The following is a 22,389-nucleotide window of genomic DNA, read 5'->3' as shown; positions in this document are numbered from 1 at the left end:
TCTTATTTCCTTTTGGTTTCCAATTGAAAGTTTTTATTAACATTTAACTATTAGGATTTATTAGCAACAATTCTATTTAAATTGAAACAGACTGTGATTGCCGGTTTGACCTTTTTTTGAGCTTTTCTGATATTATTGATTATGTTCTTCAATTTATAATGTGGTATTTAATACGAAAAACCCATACATTCATGTCCAAACAAATGAGACTGACCTTTTTCTGGTGAACTGAGAATGTCTTCACACAAGACCCGTTTCCTCTAATGTCAATAAATATATCAAATGTAAATATCGTAAAAAACAAAATATTAAATCAGTTATGTAAAATTTGTACCTAAAGAGATCTAAAATTTTATGTTATCAAATGTAAGTATCTCACTTTTTACCACAGGCATTTAAATTTTCAAATACCGGCTTTACTCTTTCTATCCTTCAAATTTGCCACTAGAAATACTTTTCCATGCTTTCCACGTTGGACGACAGTTGTTGTGATCTTGATTATTGATATGAGATAATATTCTAATTTGTCATTTAATTTAATCAATGCATTAATAATAATTTAATTAATTAACCAGATCACATATCAATATGTTTTCAATCTCAGGGCGAATTATAAAATTAATTACTTACTTACGTGGCTTCTCAGTATTTCTCAATGGTTCCTAATCGGGATAGGAAAGAAAAAAGTAAAATAATACACACATATGGGTTACAATTATTATCAAAATATTGTTTATTTTATTTAAATGGCAATCACTGCTTAATATGTGCTAGATCTTATTATTCTTAAACATAACATTTACAAATGGGAATCTTATTTCCTTTTTGTTTCCAATTGAAAGTTTTTATTAACATTTAACTATTAGGATTTATTAGCAACAATTCTATTTAAGTTTGATGAAGCTTTTCTGATATTATTGATTATGTTCTTCAATTTATAATGTGGTATTTAATACGAAAAACCCATACATTCATGTCCAAACAAATGAGACTGACCTTTTTCTGGTGAACTGAGAATGTCTTCACACAAGACCCGTTTCCTGCTATCCTTGGCTGCGATCAAAACCTCGTCCTGGCTTTCAGTAATGTTCTCCTTTGAAGATTAGCTCGTATAGCTCTCGCTCCTGCTTATGTCGTGATGCTGTGTTCTACCTTTTTCGAAACTGCAATCAGCTACCGGGACACTCTTGGCTCAAGGAGGTTCTTTACTCTCAACCTGGCCTACCTCTCGTTCCACGATAGATCTCCACACTCACGGAACTACACCGGCTTTCTCACTCTCCGTACACTACCGTCTACTACTCGACTTCACTTCTCGACAGCTCAAAACATTCTGATCTCTATTTGTCATTCATTCCCCTACTTTCTAAATATCCCTTCCAGACTCACAAATCAAACTTCCACCACCAACTCTCATTCGCAGTATTCCTCAAAACCAATTTTTAATCTTTCTAAATATGCTTAATGGATTTCCAAAAAAGAAATAGTTAATTCCCATTCTAAAATTACTTTCTACTATTTACAAAATTTAATGACCTGTTATCTACTTCAACTGAGTCATTTTTAGCATAGGCTAATGATCGAACCTTCCGCGAACAACGATAATGACCTATTATCGATTTCACTTGAGTTTTGTTTAGCATAGGCTAATGATCGAACCTTCCGCGAACAACGATAATGGTACGCGCCATTCACTTTGTTTATTCTAAGCGCATTGTCCCGAGTTTCGTTTAATCACTTCTTAAAATTAAATATAACAATTTGTTGTATACAGGTTGTTCTAAATTTATATGCCCGTGGTTGAGAAAATTGAAAATATTTTATATTAAATTGAATTCTGTTTATAATTATCAAAATTTAATTTTCATATCAAATAGAAATATAACAATATATATATATATATATATATATATATATATATATATATATATATATATATATATATATATATATATATATATATATATATATATATATATATATATATATATATATATATATATATATATATATCAAACAGATGAAATAGAGAATGTGGAAAAATCCCCTTACGAACAATTCACACATCCACCATTTCGGGTTGGGAAAAATTTTTCGAATAGAATCAAAGATCCAAACACCAGTTCTTAGAAATGTGTTTCGCCCTCTTCAACCTCTCTGGGCTTATCAATAAAGATGAGAGGTTGAATATCTTTAGACACATTCCAATCAAAAAACAACATTCGAGACCTAGACATAGAAGGTGCGTAAATCTACGGCAAGTCCGACAATGACAGTCTCAAGTTTTAATTCCCTAATTACTTAAAGTAAGTAAAATCTATGTTTAAAAATTTATAGATCTACATCTCATGTTTTTAAACATAGATTTTACTTACTTTAAGTAATTAGGGAATTAAAACTTGAGACTGTCATTGTCGGACTTGCCGTAGATTTACGCACCTTCTATGTCTAGGTCTCGAATGTTGTTTTTTGATTGGAATGTGTCTAAAGATATTCAACCTCTCATCTTTATTGATAAGCCCAGAGAGGTTGAAGAGGGCGAAACACATTTCTAAGAACTGGTGTTTGGATCTTTGATTCTATTCGAAAAATTTTTCCCAACCCGAAATGGTGGATGTGTGAATTGTTCGTAAGGGGATTTTTCCACATTCTCTATTTCATCTGTTTGATTTCGTACGAGTGGTCGTCAAACCATTAACCTTGGATCCTTTGATCACTGAGTGTGTTTCAAGGATCTACATCTCATGTTTTTATATATATATATATATATATATATATATATATATATATATATATATATATATGTATTGTTGATCTGTAATTTGATTTTGTAAGTTTCATCGGTTCAAAGTGCTCATTTTTAAAAAGGTTTGGTTCTAAACTAAAATTTTTTTATCTTGAAAAAATTGGATAATCTTTTCTGAATATTTTGGATTTTTTATTTTCCTGTAAGACAAAAATTATTTTAGATATTGCTGTTCAAAATTTGCATACACTCGTGATTAGTGACTCGTTCAAGCCTTTTAGCTACAGCCTTTTCAAAATTAAGCAATTTGAACCGATGAAACTTATGGTATACTGAAAGTAGGTAAAAGTAACTTTTGCTGAAGCGGTAACGAATAATTTTATTCGCGATGCTAATTAGGGGGTGATTTTCACGATTTTTTTTTATTAAAAAAAGGGATCATTATTTTAAGCGCAACTTACTTACTTATAATGTTAGAAACTTAAACAAAAAAAAATAATGCTTCTTTTAAACACTTTTACTTTTTTATAAGCTATTTTTTATTATTTACTCGCAAATAACTCAAAAAGTATTGACTTTTGCCGTGTATTCCAAGTTTCATGCCAATCCAAGCGCGCCTTTAAAATTTGGCGGTTTTGAAATTTTTTAATATTTTACCGTGAGTTATTGGACCTACCTACCTACATACCTACCACCAAAAAAATTAAATAGAAAAACGATCCAAAATGTTTTAAGGGGCGCCAAAATCATTTTTGCACATAGGCGCCAATAACCCTTACGGGGGCCCTGATTATCGCGACAACGAATATCTTAGTACGCAACATAAGAAGTGCGAAAGTCAATGACTCTAATAATTATTCCAATAAACAAAAATGTAATTTGCAATTTACTTTCGTTCTTCATATTTTGCACAGTAAAATATTCGTTGTCGAGATAATCCAAAACAGTCGTATATTCGTGGAGTAGGGTATACGTGTATAAATACGAAATTTTTATAGTTTTTAGTTATTCTCCTTGTTGTCTAAGTCTATGTATTTTAAAAACACCCTTTAATGATTTCCGTTACTTTTACATTACTTTTACCACCTTTAGCAAAAATACACAAAAAGAAAAAAACTGAGAATTATTAGAAGTAGCTTTAGCTGCTAATGGCTATACGCTCATAGAATATAAAAAGGGCATTACAGAAGCAATAATCGTAAAAGTGGAGTTTTAATTATAAATAAACTTAAATGGCCTCATTAGTCAAGTAATATGGTCAAGAATTGGCAAATTACTAATATTATCGCTAATTTAAGAACGCAATATTGCGTGGATGTATGTAAATATGTGGCTTCACAGATAGGTATAGAAAGTACTAAAAAAGATATCAGGTGTAAAAGAAAAGCATACTGGGTTTGCCTTATTATAACTATGTACCTAATGTGTAGTGAGTTGCAGTTATAGTTAGAGTAATTTCGTTACGTTACATCTTATGCAAATTTCACTGTTTTTTTTTAATTATATAAAATCTCTCCTTACATCATTTTAATTTCTCTAAATTTCACAAGACATTATGTTAAGCTGATAATACTCCCTAATAACTATTCCGACGAACCTTTCATAACAACTGGAGTAGGTACCCTTAAAAATTTGTCGGAACATTTTTATTATTTGTCCAGTAAATTGTAAGTATTTTTATCATACAATCGTGAAAAAAAAACAATCATCATCTATGACTCCTTAGTGCGTTCCCCATAGGGGCAGGGGGCGCACGTATCATAGACAGCACGTTTATACCCTCTCAGCTGATTTTTGCAGGATTGTTTGATAAAAATATTTAAAATTAACTGGTAAAATTGTCCGACAAATTTTGAAGGGTACTCGAGTTGTCATGCACCAAAATTTAGAAACCTCTACATTTACGAAACGCCTCCCCCTCGAAAATTTTCTGAAAAAGGAAAGTTGTCCGAGTGGACATGAATAACTGAATAAAAAAAGTCGCGTGAGGGAGGTAGATAATAATTTTTTTTTAAATAGTGGGCCCAAAGACTATTTGGTTTATGATTGTTTTATGAATCCTCTGTAGAAGACAGCTGTTAAGATATGATACATTATTAAATCCCATTATGGATCATCCTGTCAGTTCCGATATTTTGTTTGCAAACATAGAAGGTAATCTACCTAAAAAGTACTTACCGAAAGATGTGCCGGTAGATAAAGTTCATTTTCAACTACCTTGACAGCTCCGTCTACCTTTCTTCTTCTTAGGGTGTGTGTTCGTTCCGAACGTTGGCGATCAATCTGGTTGTGATGACTTTGTTGGTTGCTATACGGAATAGTTGTGTTGAGGTCTTTCTATACCATGCTCTCAGGTTAGGAAGCCAGGATATTCTTCTTCGTCCTGTGGCCCTTTTTCCTTCAATTTTACCTTGTAAAATGCACTGGAGTAGCTTGGATCTGCCTTGATTCCTCATTATTGTCCCAAGTACTGCAGCTTACGGCCCTTCACGATGTTGACTAAATCTGCGGTTGTGTTCATCCTCCGTAGTACTTCTTCATTGGTGACTTTGTCTGTCCATGGTATCTTTAGGATCCTTCTGTACAACCATAGCTCAAAAGCTTGAAGTTTCGATAGAGTTTCTACCTTCAATCTCCACGTTTCTACTCCGTATATAAGTACTGAGTACACGTATCATTTAAGGAGCCTTATTTTTGTCTTTAGAGTGATGTCATGGCTCTTGAACACAAAGCTCATAGCCAAGAATTCACTCTTTGCCTTTCCGATGCGACATTTAATCTCTTGAGTATTGTCCCACGACTCATTGATGATAGTTCCCAAATAGTTGTATTGTGAGACACGTCCAATTCTCATTTGGTTCACATACACATTTGCTCTAGTTATGTTTTGCTTCCTGATGATCATTAGCTTGGTTTTGCTGGTGTTTATATGTAGTCCATATGTTCTACTTGTTTCAATTATTTTATTCATTAAGTTTTGCAGCCCTTCTATGGTATTGGAAAACACTATTGTATCATCTGCATACCGCAGGTTACATATAGATGCCTTCATCAATATCTTTTAGAGCCTCTTCAAAAATGTGCTCTGAGTAAATATTGAATATCAGCGGTGAAATTATGCATCCCTGTTTCACTCCCCTTAAGATTTTGACCTGATCTGTATATTCTCCATCTATTCGGAGCACTGCTGATTGATTCCAATATAGGTTAGCTATTATTTTCAGGTCTCTTCCGTTAATCCCTGTCCTCTTCAGCACTTCCATCATTTGTTTATGTCGGACTCTATCGAAAGCCTTTTTGTAGCCAATCAAGCATGAAAAAACATCACAGTTGACATCTCTACATTTCTGAAACAACACCTGCACGCTAAATAGAGCCTACCTCTTCTACCTTTAACCGCCCACAATTTAACGGTATCCCTTTTTGAATATTTTTCCTTTAGAAATATAAATATATCTTTTGATCTTAATTCATTTTTTGTTGGAAGTTGTATTCCAGTTTGTTGAGAGACCTCTGTCAAGGGCAAGATATTTTTTTCGTATTTCTTTATATTTTTGTTTTTTGTTATTCCGCTTATTTGACTCTGATTGAAGTATGTATATGCGGATTGTTTTGGATATTCCACGGATACGGTTAATAACTGGATAAACTACTTCCTAGCAAATATCTGGACAAAATGGCAGATACTATTTCAGTTTGGATCTTGTAAGCAGGCAGTTGGATATGTTTTATCATATTTATAACAAGAGATAAAACATAAATTAAGGAAACCGTAATAGATTCCTCAAAAATAAAAGCACAAAAACTTCTAATTCCATTTCTATTTCTGGCGAGCGAACGAATGTTCGAATGACGATGATAGCTGTCTTAACCCTCTAACTGGCAAGAGGTCCCTGAGGGGCCTCTTCGCTTATTATTTATTTAAGCAAAGAATACTAACACGTGGGTGTGTTAGTATTCTTTGATTTAAGCCACAGGTAAAATTAATGTAGCCGCAAACTGTTTTGAATCTTCTTCTCAATTTTTCTAGAGACGTTAAAAATGCATTTTACATTCATTGCGCCGTATAATTACATTTCTGCTTCAGTTTTGTGCGACAGGTTGAGGTGAACGCAGAACAAATACTTCTCATTAATTTTTTTTCGAAGTAAATTTTTGATACTACAAGTACTCTGAATTTAGTAAAACATTTTTTTATGAGTGGTTTACAGCTTCGAGTTTAACTATATATGTATTGGAATTATTATAAAACAAATCGCACACCTAGTTCAATAGCGCCACAAGTGCAAAACACAGTATTCTCGAGAAATGAGCAAAACGTTCTGTAGCAAACGCGTTATGCCTTGTAAATAATTTATTTTGAGAATGACTGGCTTCGAAATTACAATTTAGGTAGCACATTATACAGTTATTCGCTGGATCTTATTACAATTTATTAAAATTGTGAAGAAAGTCATTTATAAAACGATACCTAGGAGATACGGCAGCAATATAATGAAAAAATCAATTGATTTTTGCAGTTGTGGCCGTATTAAACGTATTGAATAATTACATCGGTTGTATGGTGACTAGGGATGGCGGTTTTTGACAAAACACCGGTTTTCGGTTATACCGTTTTTTTTTTGCTTACGGTTTAACCTGGCGGTTATAACCGGCCAAAAAAAACCGGTTTTTCTAAAAACCGGTTTTCGGTTTTTTTAATCCAATAGGTTACGATGTTACATTTACAATGCACTTTAGTTTGCGATACTCCACTCGACTCCATACTCGATATTAATATGATCAAAATTAGTACTATCGAAAGAACATCAATATCAATATAAATAAAACACAATTTTTAATAAAACCATTTTATTCTATTAATTATTATATTTATTTATTATTTTATTATTATTATATATTTATTGATTATTATTAAATATAATATAGCGTAAGATTAATATATACATATTGCAATAATATACAATTTAACCCAACCATTTCAACTAATAAAAAATTTCCCAGACCCTTTCAAATGAGATTTAAAAAAAAATAATGTCAACATAAATATTTTACTTAAAAATAAATTGGATAATGCAATTTATCTTTTATTTTTACTACCATCAAAAAAAAATTATCATGTATTTCTTTTAACACGTTTGTATATTTTTGTATAATAGGTACCTACATTTTAACTCATTTAATACTTCCTGTATGAGTGTATCGTTTTGAAAACTTAGGGAAATCCTTGGAGATTCGTATTCGTAATCGGTAATTCGATATTCATGGTCAGAACATTATTTTTGGTAATCAGAAAAAGTCATTCACCCACTTTCAATGTCAAGAGTCAAGTGTGAAAAATAGATGATGTTTGCTTCTACTATAACCAGATCACTTCTTATGTAAATATTATGATTACAAATACCTTTTCAACGAAATATTGTAATAAAACTTAATTGTTTCTGGCTGATGTGAGTTTGCAATTTCAGTTTGCTTCTGTATTTATAAAATAAAATTTGAATTATGGTTTTGTTTGGAATAATTACTTGAGAATAATAATTATGATTGGGATCCAAAATAATACCGAACCTAATCCTAATTGCCGTAAAAACCTAATAACCGGTTTTTACTTTAAAAAGAAAAAACCAGTTATAACCGGGACAAAAAAACAACCGGTAACACCGGTTATTGCGAAGTAAAAAAACCGGTTTTCGGTTAAAACCGGTAGGTTTTTCCCATCTGTAATGGTGACAGTGTTTATTATCGCCACATCTCCCTGTTATGGCCATATTGCATTTTCAAAACCTCCAAAAACCCTACAGTGAAATACCGAAGTAACTTACTTTATACTTATCCAAAACAATATTTTAGATCAGGCTGTATTGCATAAGATGGGGCATTATATAGACAATATTTTACAGCCTTAACACAAAATTCGAATTTTTTGCAGTTGTGGCACAATTGAACTTCGGAGTGTGCTTTAGAAACGAAAATAGAAAGGCTTCCTGAGGAACCCTTGCCGGTTTAGGTGAAGTTTCGTCTCAATTTGTTGTGATTGTTGTGTGTTGTTGTGCTATTGTTTTCCAACATTTGATCACTTATTTGTATATTTTGCTTCTGGATATAGCAGGTAATATCAACTGGACAAAGAAAAAGTTTGATTTGTCGATAATGACCGAAGATGAAATTCAAAAACTTATGGATTCTGTTGAAACGGATTGGAAAAAAAGTAAAACATCGCATTGATGACATTCGCATCGACAGTATTGATCACTCTTCTCTTTGGCTCAGCAAAGATGGTGGTAAAAAAAATGTAAATTTTGCAAAGTGTCGAAAACTCAATGTATGTGTAGCAAATGTGATATCCATTTATGTCTATCTAATGCTAAAGACTGTTTTTATAATTATTGTCACCATGAAAATAGTTTACACCGATTCAGTTCTGTTTGTTTTTTATTTTAATAAAAACCGTTCAAATCAATTTAATCAATAAAACGCTATTTTTAACTTAAACCGGCAAGGGGCACCTGAGGACCCCTTTACCTGATTTTACCTGGAAGCCAAACAAAAATTGATAATTAAATTTTAATAGCATTTCTAGGTTTCTTAATATATTAATAAACTTGAAAAAAATACCCAGCTAAATAGAATAATTTTTAGAACCTTGCCTGTTAAAGGGTTAACCTTCGGACCTTTTTTCCGATACTCAGAACTCACTTTCTAGAGACATCTGTCAGATGCATATCGCAGGGGTATATCCCAATGAAACACTTAAATTATGCTAGCAGCATTTGCCAATGTAAATAAACAATTGAGTCATGTTGATTTTCTTCGCAGATTCCGTGACGCAATTCTTAAAGTGCTTATCTTCGAAGATTTTTAGACGCCGGCCCAGTGCCGGATTAAGAGGGGGGCTATGGGACTATTAGCCCCCGGCGGTAAATTTTGAGAGGCGGTACGTCGCGTCGCTCCCATCACGTTTTAATTCTATATGTGGATATTTCAAATTTATGGGGTTGCAACAGAATGTACTATGGAAAGTACTTCTCTTTTTTAGTTGCTGAAGAAATTTATGTTTTTTTCTCAGCTTCAACTTACAGATGGAAACGACTCACTGATCTATTGAAAAATTGTGGCCATACATTTGTTCCAAAAACAGTTAATTTGACTCGATGGTGAGGACGATTTAATGCATTAAAAGCTCTTAATTTATGCTATCAGATATAAAGCAAGCACTTTTAGAGTTATCCTCTAACGATTAGTCTATCCTCAAGCAAACAATTTACACGAAAATATGGCTACGTTAGAATTTGGTATTTATATTGCCTTTTGGTTCGAGGTACTGGAAAGAACTGACCTAGCGAGTAAATCTTTACAAAGCGCAAATATGGACTTACATACCTACATGTTCGTCTTTGCTCATACAACATAGCTCATTACAACATTTTTACGAGTCTCCTTCGTGATAAATGTAATTTATTTGAACAAAAGGGGCAGCTCGTATCACAACAAACGGAATACAGCAAATAAATTAGAAGTCGCAAAAGAAAATTATTACAGTTTGACGAAGCAGATACAGAAGAGATTCTTACACCGCAAAATAAGATTAGAATCTAAGTGCTGTATAAAACAATTGATTATTTGGCAAATAATCTGAAATCTAGAGGAAAAGCTTATGAAGATATTGCCATCACTTTCTCATTTTTATTTTCTCTACCTCTTTCAGAGGATAACGTGATTTTGACAAAGTGTCGGTATTAGTGAATATTTATTCGAACGACTTGGATACATCTCTAGCAAGTAAGTGTATTTATTTAAAACATTTTATAATATCACTACTAGGCCAAGTTGAGTATAAAAATCCAACAACTCACAGTGCTACTTTTGTGATGGAGCTTTTGCACAAAAATAATATAATTGCAACCTCCCCAAACGTAGAAATAGCACTAAGAATCTTCTTATCGTTGATGGTTACTAACGCAACTGGTGAAAGATCATTTTCCACTTTAAAACGGGTCAAAAATTATTTGAGAAATACGATGACGGAAGAAACATTAAATTCGTTCGCTGTTTTAAATATTAATAATGATCTGCTTACAAAATTAGATTTTAATAAAATCATCGACCTATTTGTAAGTAGGAAGTCCAGGAAAATTTGTTTGTAAATAATTATGTCAATTTACTTTACCTACAAGTTGTGAGTTTGTGTCTTTGTGGCTTTTTTATACAGGGTGTAACAAAAATACAGGCCATAAATTTAATCACATATTTTGGGACCAAAAATAATTCGATTGAACCTAACTTACCTTAGTACAAATATGCACATAAAAAAAGTTACAGCCCTTTGAAGTTACAAAATGAAAATCGATTTTTTCCAATATATCGAAAACTATTAGAGATTTTTTATTTAAAATGGGCATGTGGTATTCTTATGGCAGTAGTATATTAATAAAAAATTATAGTGAAATTTGGACACCCCATAAAAATTTTATGGGGGTTTTGTTCCCTTAAACCCCCCCAAACTTTTGTGTACGTTCCAATTAAATTATTTTTGTGGTACCATTAGTTGAACTAAATATTTTTAAAACTTTTTTGTCTCCTAGTATTTTTTCGATAAGGCGGTTTTTATCGAGTTGCAACTTCTTTTTTAATATGTTTACATACAAATTTTATTGGGGTTTTGTTCCTTTAAACCCCCCAAATGTTTGTGTACGTTCCAATTAAACTATTGCTGCGATACCATTAGTTAAACACAGTGTTTTTAAAACTTTTTTGCTTGTTTGTATTTTTTTGATAAGGCATCTTTTATCGAGATGTGGATCCTTTTTTAATATGGTTCAAAATATACCTAAAAATGTAAATCAAAAATAAATGTTCATATTATTACCAAGTTTCCATAATCGTACTTAACCATATACAAATATGTGGTGGATTTGAAAAATATTCAAAATATCTCGATATAAACTGATTTTTCGAAAAAGTACTGAGAGGCAAAAATTTTTTTAAAACATTGTGTTTAACTAATGGTACTACAATATTAATTAAATTGGAACGTACACAAAAGTTTGGGGGGTTTAAAGGAACAAAACCCCCATAAAATTTTTATGAGGTGTCCAAATTTAACTATAATTTTTCTTTAAGATGTTCCTGCCTTAAGATACTACTGCCATAAGAATACCACATGTCCATTTTCATTAAAAAATCTCTAATAGTTTTCGATATATTGGAAAAAATTGATTTTCATTTTGTAACTTCAAAGGGCTGTAACTTTTTTTAAGTGCATATTTGTACTAAGGTAAGTTAGGTTCAATTGAATTATTTTTGCTCCCAGAATATGTGATTAAATTTATGACCTGTATTTTTGTTACACCCTGTATATTTGTAATAAATTACCTAATAATATTAAAATAGTTTTAATGATTTGTTAACCAAGACGCATCTATACCTACTGGAGGGTGGCGGTATAGTATCACCTAGCCCCCGGCGGTCCATGAACCAAATCCGGCACTGCGCCGGCCGCTCTAAATATTAAAGTGTTTAAACTTTTTAGGACATTTTCATAATATACAGGGTGGGAAAAATGCTATATATTCATAAAATGTTTTATATCCTGTTCTTTTTGTCATAATAAGGATCTAATAAGGTATGTGCCATATAAACATATGCATAAACATGCTTTATATGGTAATATCGTAAAATCCCAAGTCATTCCAATCTAACAAGTAACGAAATATATTCATGGACTTTCTTTTCACATTACATTTTGTACTACACATTTTATGGTGGTGATTAATCCGTTTGGTATCGATATTATCCAAGACATTTGGGCACCGTTTAAAATGTTAATGAAGAATGTGGTGGGTGTGTATCTAGGAAAGCGTGTTGTTTGGTGTCGTAGAGTTATGCAAACTTCAGTTTGTTTATTAAATCGTCCTAATTGGCGTGGTAACACGACATTTAAATCTATTATGTTCATTATTGTTGTCCCAAGGTAATTGTAGTTTATTGGTAAGAGGATAAATTATATTGTTTTGTAAAAGTAATTGATGGAGGCTGGGAGAACGGCAAGAAATGTGCATTTTTAAATATTTTAAAGATTCAATTTTAAAGCCTAAAAGCGTAACCGTATTTACTGATATTTATGCAGGACATCTTCTTCATGACACTTTTATTACTTTTCCTAAAAGAAATGTTATATTTCTTAGTCCTGAGTGTGCATTTTTAGAGGACGCAATTTTAATTTTTTATGTGTAGGGGGGTAAGTATAAGCTTAAGTTTGTGGGGTCATTCTCTTGTTTCCCAGACACCGTCTTGGAAAATGGGGTGCAAATGTGCTATCTCGTAAACTAGCAACACTACAAAAAATTTTAAAAGACATTATTTGAAGCAAATTAAGTTGTCTACAACCCCATTCTTATTTCGTTTTATCCTAAAATGGAAAATACAAAAGTTATAAATAAAAATAACTAAAAATTTTTGAGAAAATTTTATTTTGGGCCTTAAAGCTTTTTTTTCTGGTCATGTTACAATAAAATGACATAAGAGTAATATTATATGGAGGCTTTTAACAGATGATTTTCACTACAATGTTTAATTTCATTAATTTCTGCGGGTTTGACAGCGCTCCGAAGTTGACCTGGTTCTTGAATACCTGCTACCTTGGATCAATGGGTTTTCGAGTTGTATCTCGTAAATTGGTAACCCTACAGAAAATTATATTAGGTATTATTTGTAATAAATTCAATTATCTTGGATGGAAAAACTGGGAATTCAACCGCGATGTTCACCAAATCTTCGTGGATTTCACACAACCTTACGATTCTGTTAGCAGAGAAGCATTGTGGGAGACTATGGTAGAAATGGAAGTATGGTTTGTTCGACAGTAAATGATTTGAGTTCAATTAGTGCGGTCGTAAATATTATTAAATTTTATCTGACCTGGCCCATTGTTAAGACCCACCCGGAGCGATAAGCCACGAGGTAGACAGAGTTGGTCTTTTGCAATTAACACTGACTAGACGGTACTCCCATAATAAATCCTAAAATAAATTTTATCTGAAACCGGGCCTTTTATACTATTATCGGTTAATCCGGGCTGTTTATAGTGGTAACTAATTGAATTTAACCATTTACTTTAACATACCATACCTGGAAAGCTAGTACGATTAGCACAGGTGAGCACGGAGAACGCTTCCGCGCGGATCAGAATTGGCAGCACAACGTCGGAGGAATTCCTCATTGACACCGGGCTTAGACAAGGAGATCCTCCTTGGATCACCCCCCTGCTGTTTAACTTCGCACTGGAACATGCAGTAGGGAAAGCTCAGCCACAACTAACAAACGGATTTGTTGCCCAAGGACCAAAAATACTATTGGCCTTTACGGATGGCGTGGACACAATTGCACAATCCACCAGAGATGCAAAAAAGAAGTTTTCACCCCATTCGAGAACGGAGCCAAGGAAGATGTTCTTAAAGTCAACGAGGACAAGACTAAGTACATGGTGGTTACGAAGAACCCAAGACCAAGGGTTAGACACAACGTAACAATTAATGAATACAATTTTGAAGTCGTCAAAGAATTTAAATACCTGGAGCGATCCTAACATCTGAAAATAAATATGGAAAGGACGTGGCAGCCAGGATCATTGCAGAAAACAGGGCATATTACTCATTAAGGACCCTACTTAAATCAAAAATACTCTCAAGACCAGCAAAAATTAAAGTATATAAGACAATAATTCGTCCCACAATAACGTATGGAAGCGAAACATGGACTCTGAATCAGCGGGAAACGACAAAATTACTGGTACTTGAAAGAAAGATACTGCGGACTATCTATGGGCCTTGCAGAGAAGAGACAACAGGAGAATGGAGAAAAAGACACAATGATAAACTCCAGACAATATATGGAGATAAAAACATAGTACGCTACATTAAACCAAACAGAATACGATGGGAGGGTCACGTGCTAAAATCAAGTGACGAAAGATTTCTGAACGCCACATTCTGGGAAAGGCCCAATGGAAAAATGTCAGTTGGTCGCCCAAGAAAGAGATGGAAGGACGCAGTAGCCAGTGATCTACTCAAAATGGGAGTACAGCAATGGGAAATAGCTGCTCAGGACCGACAACAATGGAGGGAAATAGTAAACGCGGCCAAGACTCACATACAGTTGTAGAGCCAAATGATGATGATGATGATGATGATGGAATTGAATTATCTACAACTTTATTCCTGTTACTTTTTATCGTAAAATGGCTCATTCCTTGTCATATTTAGGACATCTAAATATTGTATTTAGTCATCAAGTCAAACTAGTTAGATTTTACTCAACAAACTTGACTTGAAAACCAAACTTTTTTTTAAGTTTGACTTGACTTGATTTCGATATCGTTAGATTTGATTTGAAATCAAACTTCTTCAAACAGATTGAAGTTTGACTATCATACTGCGCAACCATCCTTTGTTTTGACTTATTTGGACAGGTATGTACTCTACTACCCTTCTGTACTTTTTTACTCCGCAAATTAGTTATAGTTCATATTTAAAAGTACATATACGCTTGGCTTGTTTGTTACGTTGGTTTTAAAGTGTGCGCTTTGTCTGAATATCTGAGCCTGAACTTTTTCGGCTCAGAATACATATACCAGAACAAAGTAAGTCTGTTTTTGAAGATATCTCACTGCAAGAAAAAAAATTTGTAGACGAGGCAGAATTAATTAACAAGAAAAAAAAAATACATATACCGAATTATTTAATGTTGCGATAAGCGATTCCAAAACAATGAGAATTGCAAAGTGCTTATGTAAATGTTTACTCCTGCCACGTGCAACCTAATCTGTCAAAAATGTATTATACCTACTAGGTCTGGATCCCGCGTATGAAAAAAAAGTTGATTAATAGCAAGCTGAAAATTTGTTAATAGCTTAAGGGTGTCTAGTCGGATAAACTTTGATATATGGGAACACTGGAACAGGGAGTTTTAATTGTGGAACAGGTTAAAAATTTGGAACGGTCACACCACGAAAACGGCACATTTATTTTGTCCGACAGAACAGACTTAAACTCTCTGAACAGAGATTACACTCTCATGCAAAAATCAAACTGCTATTTATCACCTGTCATAATTCCTGTCATTTGACATATTCTACATGTTCCACTCACTAAAACGCCCATTTGGTGATAAATAGCCGTTTGATTTTTGCCCGAGAGTTTAATCTCTGTTCGAAGAGTTTAAGTCTGTTCTGTCGGACAAAATACATGTGCCGTTTTCGTGGTCTGGCCGTTCCAAATTTTTAACCTGTTCCACAATTAAAACTGCCCCTGTTCCAGTGTTGCCATATATCAAAGTTTGTCCTACTAGACACCCTTAAGCTATTAACAAATTTTCAGCTTGCTATTAATCAACTTTTTTTTCATACGTGGGATCCAGACCTATACCTATTTTATTGTTCCTTCATAAATTTTTGTTTAAGTAGACTAAATAACACTTAGTATTATAAACAAGAAAAAACCATTCAACGGATTTCTTATCATCTAAAGAACACTCAAATAAACATCAAAAGTGATATCGTTGATAGAGTAGAAGACATAAGATTATCACCGATAGAACGAAACTTGCTGGCAATCAATTTTACTCGTAAATGTATCATTTTATTGAATTTACTACTTTATTTTGACTTAAATAGCTGCCAGTATCAAGTTCTTTTATTTTATTTATTATTCATTAAAGTCTTTTGCGCAAATGAATGACGGTTAATGGCATCCTACGTTTGCTGTGATTGGTCGTTATCGTCGTGCATTCAAACGCGTGTCTCAGGAGTGGATAGCAAAATTGTAACCGTCAAAATCGAGAGTGACCCTACTGATTCGTTAGCATTATACTGTGATAGTACTTAGTTAGTTTTTAGTAACGTTCTTCATCATATTGCAACCAGTGATCTGATTGTCGTATAATATAACGACTAACGTTGTAATTCAATTGTAAAATCAGTGGTAAGTGATACTAATATCAAAATAATAATACCAAATTTGAAAACGGTAGGTAATTATCTTCTACATTAGATTTAATAGATTTGCCACAAGATCTTACAGATAATAGATCTTACAAGATGCTCATTAGCTTTAAGAATCTGAACAGCAACTCCATATGATGAAATATGGGATTCACTTCATGATTTATCAAATAATTTGCAGTGAATTTTCATTAGAACCGTTCTCTTGTGGCAATTTGACTGATAAATGTACCTTACGTACGTGAATGTAGGAAGCATGTATACCAACTGAATAAATTCACCGTTGATTTATGAATGGAACGAATTTTCTTAGTTGGCGGTATATGTGACAAGATGTGAAAAATGTGTAAATGATGTCTAAGGTTAAAGGCCAACGTGTATACCGGTTGTCCGAGTATCAAATCTAAAATTGTAGATGGTCAATACTAGCAAAACACGTATTGTACATAGTTGTTCAAATAGTTTTGTAGTTAAAAATATAATTGTATGCTTTGAAATAAAATTTTGAAGTATATAATTATGCATATCATCCCTAGAGTTAGAGACCTGAAGATTATCATAATTTTTGACACCTGATATTACACCTTGGTTCGATGAACATCTTTTCTCAGTACAAGCTTAGCGTTCGATTAAATTTGCTTGAACTTTATCTTTTTAAGTTCTGGTAATAGTGGTAATTGCTGTACTTCCATAACCTAGAACTGATTTATCCATGCTTTCATAAAGCCTTCAATCTAGGTAGTTTTGGACACATGCATATTTTTCTCTCATCCAGTGTTCTCTGCGTACCACGATCTTGTCATCAAATTTTCATTTTGTTTTTCTTCGCTTTATCTCATCTGAGTATGGTATGATCCTGAATGTTAAGTGTGATCTATTGTAGGTACTTCCTAACGATGCCCCTGAGTGTTTAAATATTATGTTAGTCTGCTCTAATTTTTCGAGAAACCTGCTTGCTCTAGTATTAAAGTTTTAGTTGAAAATTTGTACATTTAATGTGAAGACTTATGGTATGTAATTATCCCTCTCTCCCTGAAATCACAATGCAACAAAAATTTTGCCCATTCAACATTCCGTTCTTTGGTCACTCGCCTCCACTTATTCACCCTTAACATATCCCTAGCATCGGTCTTCACCTCATCTAACCAGTTCTTTCTTGGTCTTTTCACTGACCACCGCCCCCTCCACTAAGCGTATTTCTGTTTATATTGTCATTGGCTTCTAAAGTCTACTAAGATCTGGTGCATGGATATGTATATCGTGTTCCAGGCTTTATTTGTTTTACTCTAAACAAGTGGTCAATAGAAGACCAACCTCTCCTGTTTCTGACAAAAGTAAATACCTTATATTCCATACTAAGCAAGGATATGCCTCTCTGATTTTTACGATATTCAGCTTGTTTTTCTTCTTTTGGATGGAATATGTAATTGCTTTCCTCTGGTCTCTTGTAACTTGTTCTGTATTCCATACGTCTGTTATTAGTTTATGAAGTATATCAATTTAGAGCGTTATGTTATCATTAAGTGGGGCTTGATTATAATTTGGTATTTTAAGGGCGACTATTTTTTATAAGTATTGTTAGTGGGTATGTTAATTCATAGTCCTGGTTCTGTTTTATGTTATCTCTAGATACGCTACTCGGCTGCCTGATAGAAAAACACAGTAACTGCTAAATTTTTAAAAAATGAATTACATACAGAATCTTATTTACTGTGTTTTTGCGCATTAGATAATTCTAAGAAATTAATAAAAATTCGTATATTAACTATGATTTGAAAGTGTGTAAACACAGTAAGTGACCTTATCCGAACAATTTCAGTGGATTAAAACACAGTAAGTACGAAACATTGAAAAAAAACACAGTAACTGACTCAGGCTTACTGTGTTTTTCCATATTTTAAACAATTACTGTGTTTTAAAATCATCGGACACGATCTACTACCACTTCTTTTTCGGCACCACGAGGTTGCACGACATTTTAATTTGGAGATTGCCTTGCCTCATCTCATATTCAGCTAATCCAGCAGTTAACTTGAGGTTGCTAAGAGTTGAACATGTCTCGTCACGCGTCAGGAAAAAATAGTGTTAGTTCTCGATCACGCTACGTCGTAAAGTGCTATGAAAAGTGCACCATGCGGCGCTATGGTAAAGGAACGTAGAGGAATTCATTCTAAACCGAAAGTCAATCGAGATATATTCGTATAACATATTGAATCCTATCATCCACGCGTAAGTCATTACCGAAGACATAATGCTCCCAATGTAAGATATATGTCTAGGAAATTAACGATAAAACAAATTTTCCAGGATTTTAATTCAAAATACCCAGGAATTTGCAAAAAAGATATCTACCGAGAAGTTATGAAGGCTATGAATATTTCATTGCGCCCACCAAAGTCTGACGCTTGTGAAGAATGTACGGTATATAAAAATAACTCTAATGACAACCATAGTACTGGTAGCAAAGATGACAGGACTCTAGAGAAATTAATTATACATCGATGCAAAGCAGAGAAGGCTAATAGTAAGTACAACGCAAATTCTGAGGAAGCAAAAACACTATCGAGTAATTCTGCCAAACGTATTTATTCTATGGATCTCCAAAAAATGATATTGCTTCCTATCATGTCGCAAATAAAATCCAGTTTTTTTATAAGCAGGCTTGTGGTATTTAATGAAACGTTTGTTTCTTTGGGTAATGCTAGTCATTATAAAAGTTACTGCGTTCTCTGGCAAGAGGCAATTGGAAGTAGAAAGGCAGAAGCAATAACTGATTTGATATTGAAAATAATTTCCCAGGAACGTAATGTTTCTGAATTTATATTTTGGGCAGACAACTGCATAGCACAAAATAAGAACTGGGTTCTCTACACAACATTAATTAACATCGTCAATCGAAACGAAGGTCCTTCTAAAGTAATAATCAGATACCTGACAAAAGGCCACACTCACATGAATTCCGATTGAGTACATGGAAACATAGAGAAAAAAATTCTAAAACATAGCAATGTCTGTGACTTCCAGGAACTATGTGTCTTAATACAGTCTAGCAGGGCAAACTTGAATGTGATTCAGTTAACGGAATTTCACGGCTGGGAAAATAAGAAAAAAAAATTCACCAAAGTTTCTGGCAACAAGACAATGAAAGACTTCCAGTTAAAAGACGTCGTTGAAGTTTGCTTTACGAAAGGAAGTCGAAACCTGGAATTCAAATTAGATTTTGATGACAAATTTACGAAATTGGATTTCTTGCAAAAAAAGTATCGTCTTGATCACGTCCCACAGCCGTTACCAGTTCGTAATATAGCAACAGCTAAAAAAAATAAAATACTTAAGAATTTAGTACCATTGATGCCAGCAAATAGGCAAATCTTTTGGAAAACTCTTCCCGAATCAGATGTACCATCCGATTTAAGTAATAGTGGGGAATTGGTTGGAGAATTTTAATCCCACCCATATTTAGTGAAAACTAAATTTATTTTGTTTATTATTTCTTATTATTTTTCATTCTGTACTATTCACAATATTTTGTGATTAATAAATTAATGTTTGAATTTTGTGAAAAAATTTTATTTAACATTTTCCCTGCCATAGAATGAAATGTGCTGAACGCTCAATATTTGCAGTTAAACAAAATGACAACTGAGATTCCGCTTACTTTTTTTTCCGTCGTTATTAAAGAAATTTAAAAAAATTATTATTTAACATTAAAAACACAGTTATTGCACTTACATTATTAAAATCTTTTTACTATTGTCCGCATGGTATTTGAAAAAACACAGTAATTTCATTTACTGTGTTTTATTAAAATAATTTGTATGTTATTTATTATCACAAACCAAGTATAAAAACAAAGTAGAAGTTGCCTTTCGACAAATATTCATTATATTAAATAAAACCGAGTAGTCAATCATGCAGTACAGATTCTATAATGCCATTGCTTAAAATTAGGACTTCAACTGCACTAATACGGAAAGGCTGCATTTTTTTGTAAAATGTGATTTATCTCAAAACTTGTGCAATTGGAGTTACTGTGTTTTACCATAATATGGCAGCCGTACTGTATGGGATGTGTTTGTTTGTTTTACTTTTATGTGTAATAAGAAGCATTACGTTTGTGCCGCTGTTTATTAACATGTAGTCTATCTGGTTAGCTACTTGGTCGTCTACTGAGAGCCATGTAGCCTTGTAGATGTCTCGTTTAGGGAACGAGGTTGAGTTTATGATCATTCCCCTACTTAAAACCTGCAAAGAAGTACATGACTGAGATTCTATGTTAATTTGTTGTATAATGGAGAATATGCTAAACCAGCGGTTCTCAACCTTTTGAGTCATGTACCACCCACAGATATTTTTATTATTTTTGGTACCACCTATATTAATTTTTAGATTGTATTATCAAGACTTACTAATAGTCCATTGAAATGTTACATTTTTTAGGCCACACCTTGCATTTGTTAGAGGAGTCAATTTTATTTTTTTTAATGTCTAGGGGGATCAGTAGAAGCTTAAGTTCAAGTTTTTGGGGTCGCCACCCTTGCCCCCGGCCGCCATCTTGGAAAAGGGGTACAAAGAGATTTCGCGCTATATCTCGTAAACTACTAAACCTACGGAAAATCTAGTAAACATAAAATGTGGCAAATTAAATTTTCTATAATTTTATTTCTATTACTTTTTATCGTCAAGTGACCAACAAAAAAGATATAAACAAAAATAAGTAAAATTTTTTTAACAAGTTTCCTTTTGGATGTTCTAACATTTTTTCAGTTCATTTTACAATAAAATAACATAGCAATTTTGTAGAGGGTCTTTCAGCGAACAATTTCCACTATAAAGGTGTTTAATTGTATTTGTTTATCTAGGTTTTACAGCGCTCCAAATTTGACCAGATTCTCGAATGCTCATAGGGATACAATAAAAACAAAACGTTAGGCTTACTTTTCTATCTTAGTATTATTTTATTCATACAATTTATTAGGATTTTAACATTCCTATGCTATTATTAATCTATTTTTGACCTTTCTCCCCACTATAAAACTTAGAACAGAACCCTAAGCATATATAGAAAAGCCCCAAAAAGTTGTTTGAGGGCAAATTCGCCGTCCCAGAAGAAGAATGACGCAAAATGCAAAATCTTCAGAAGAGCAAAAAACGATTTTTAAATATTTAAAATAGGAATTAAATGAAGAGTAATCGTCCAGGAGCATCGGTATGGCGTTTGTTTTTTGAAAACGATGTCTTTTATTTTCATCGATATTGGTTCGAATTTCATTATCTTAATTTAATCACCCCATTTTCAACCCTATCTACAGTTGCTTCATTATGCATCTGAAACAAGGTTTAACATAGCGCGTATTTCAGTAACGACGCAACTACCCTATAGTGGCTCAGCACATTTTTGCAGTTCGGTCTTTTTGCAGTGCCGGCGCTAGGGTATAAGGTGCCCGCCTTCAAAACTAGCACAGGCGCCCCCCAACACACAGATACTCGTACAACCCGAGCCTCGGGAACATTATATGTGTTAAATGGAACAGTGAGGCCCACATGTCCGAAGATCAAACAGGTTACACTGCGTAACCTGACCCCGTATCTATCTGACCCCCAAGCTGTACCACCACCCCCCACCCCTCCCCATCGCAGTACATAA

At 33.3% G+C, this 22,389-nt stretch overlaps 2 protein-coding genes across 4 annotated transcripts in view; both read left to right on the top strand.

Annotated features, from left to right (window-relative positions):
* The window catches only part of LOC114324315 (protein LLP homolog), a 191,166-nt gene that overhangs the window by 127,126 nt on the left and 41,651 nt on the right, over positions 1–22,389 (top strand). The gene's annotated exons all lie outside the window — the stretch shown is intronic.
* LOC114324312 (epidermal growth factor-like protein 7) overlaps positions 1–22,389 on the top strand; it is a 635,750-nt gene that overhangs the window by 581,832 nt on the left and 31,529 nt on the right. The window lies entirely within an intron of this gene.

The sequence above is a fragment of the Diabrotica virgifera genome, chromosome 9, assembly GCF_917563875.1.
Source record: "Diabrotica virgifera virgifera chromosome 9, PGI_DIABVI_V3a".
Lineage (NCBI taxonomy): Eukaryota > Metazoa > Arthropoda > Insecta > Coleoptera > Chrysomelidae > Diabrotica > Diabrotica virgifera.
Note: the sequence above shows the minus strand (reverse complement) of the source record. Positions and strands in the feature narration are given on the sequence as shown.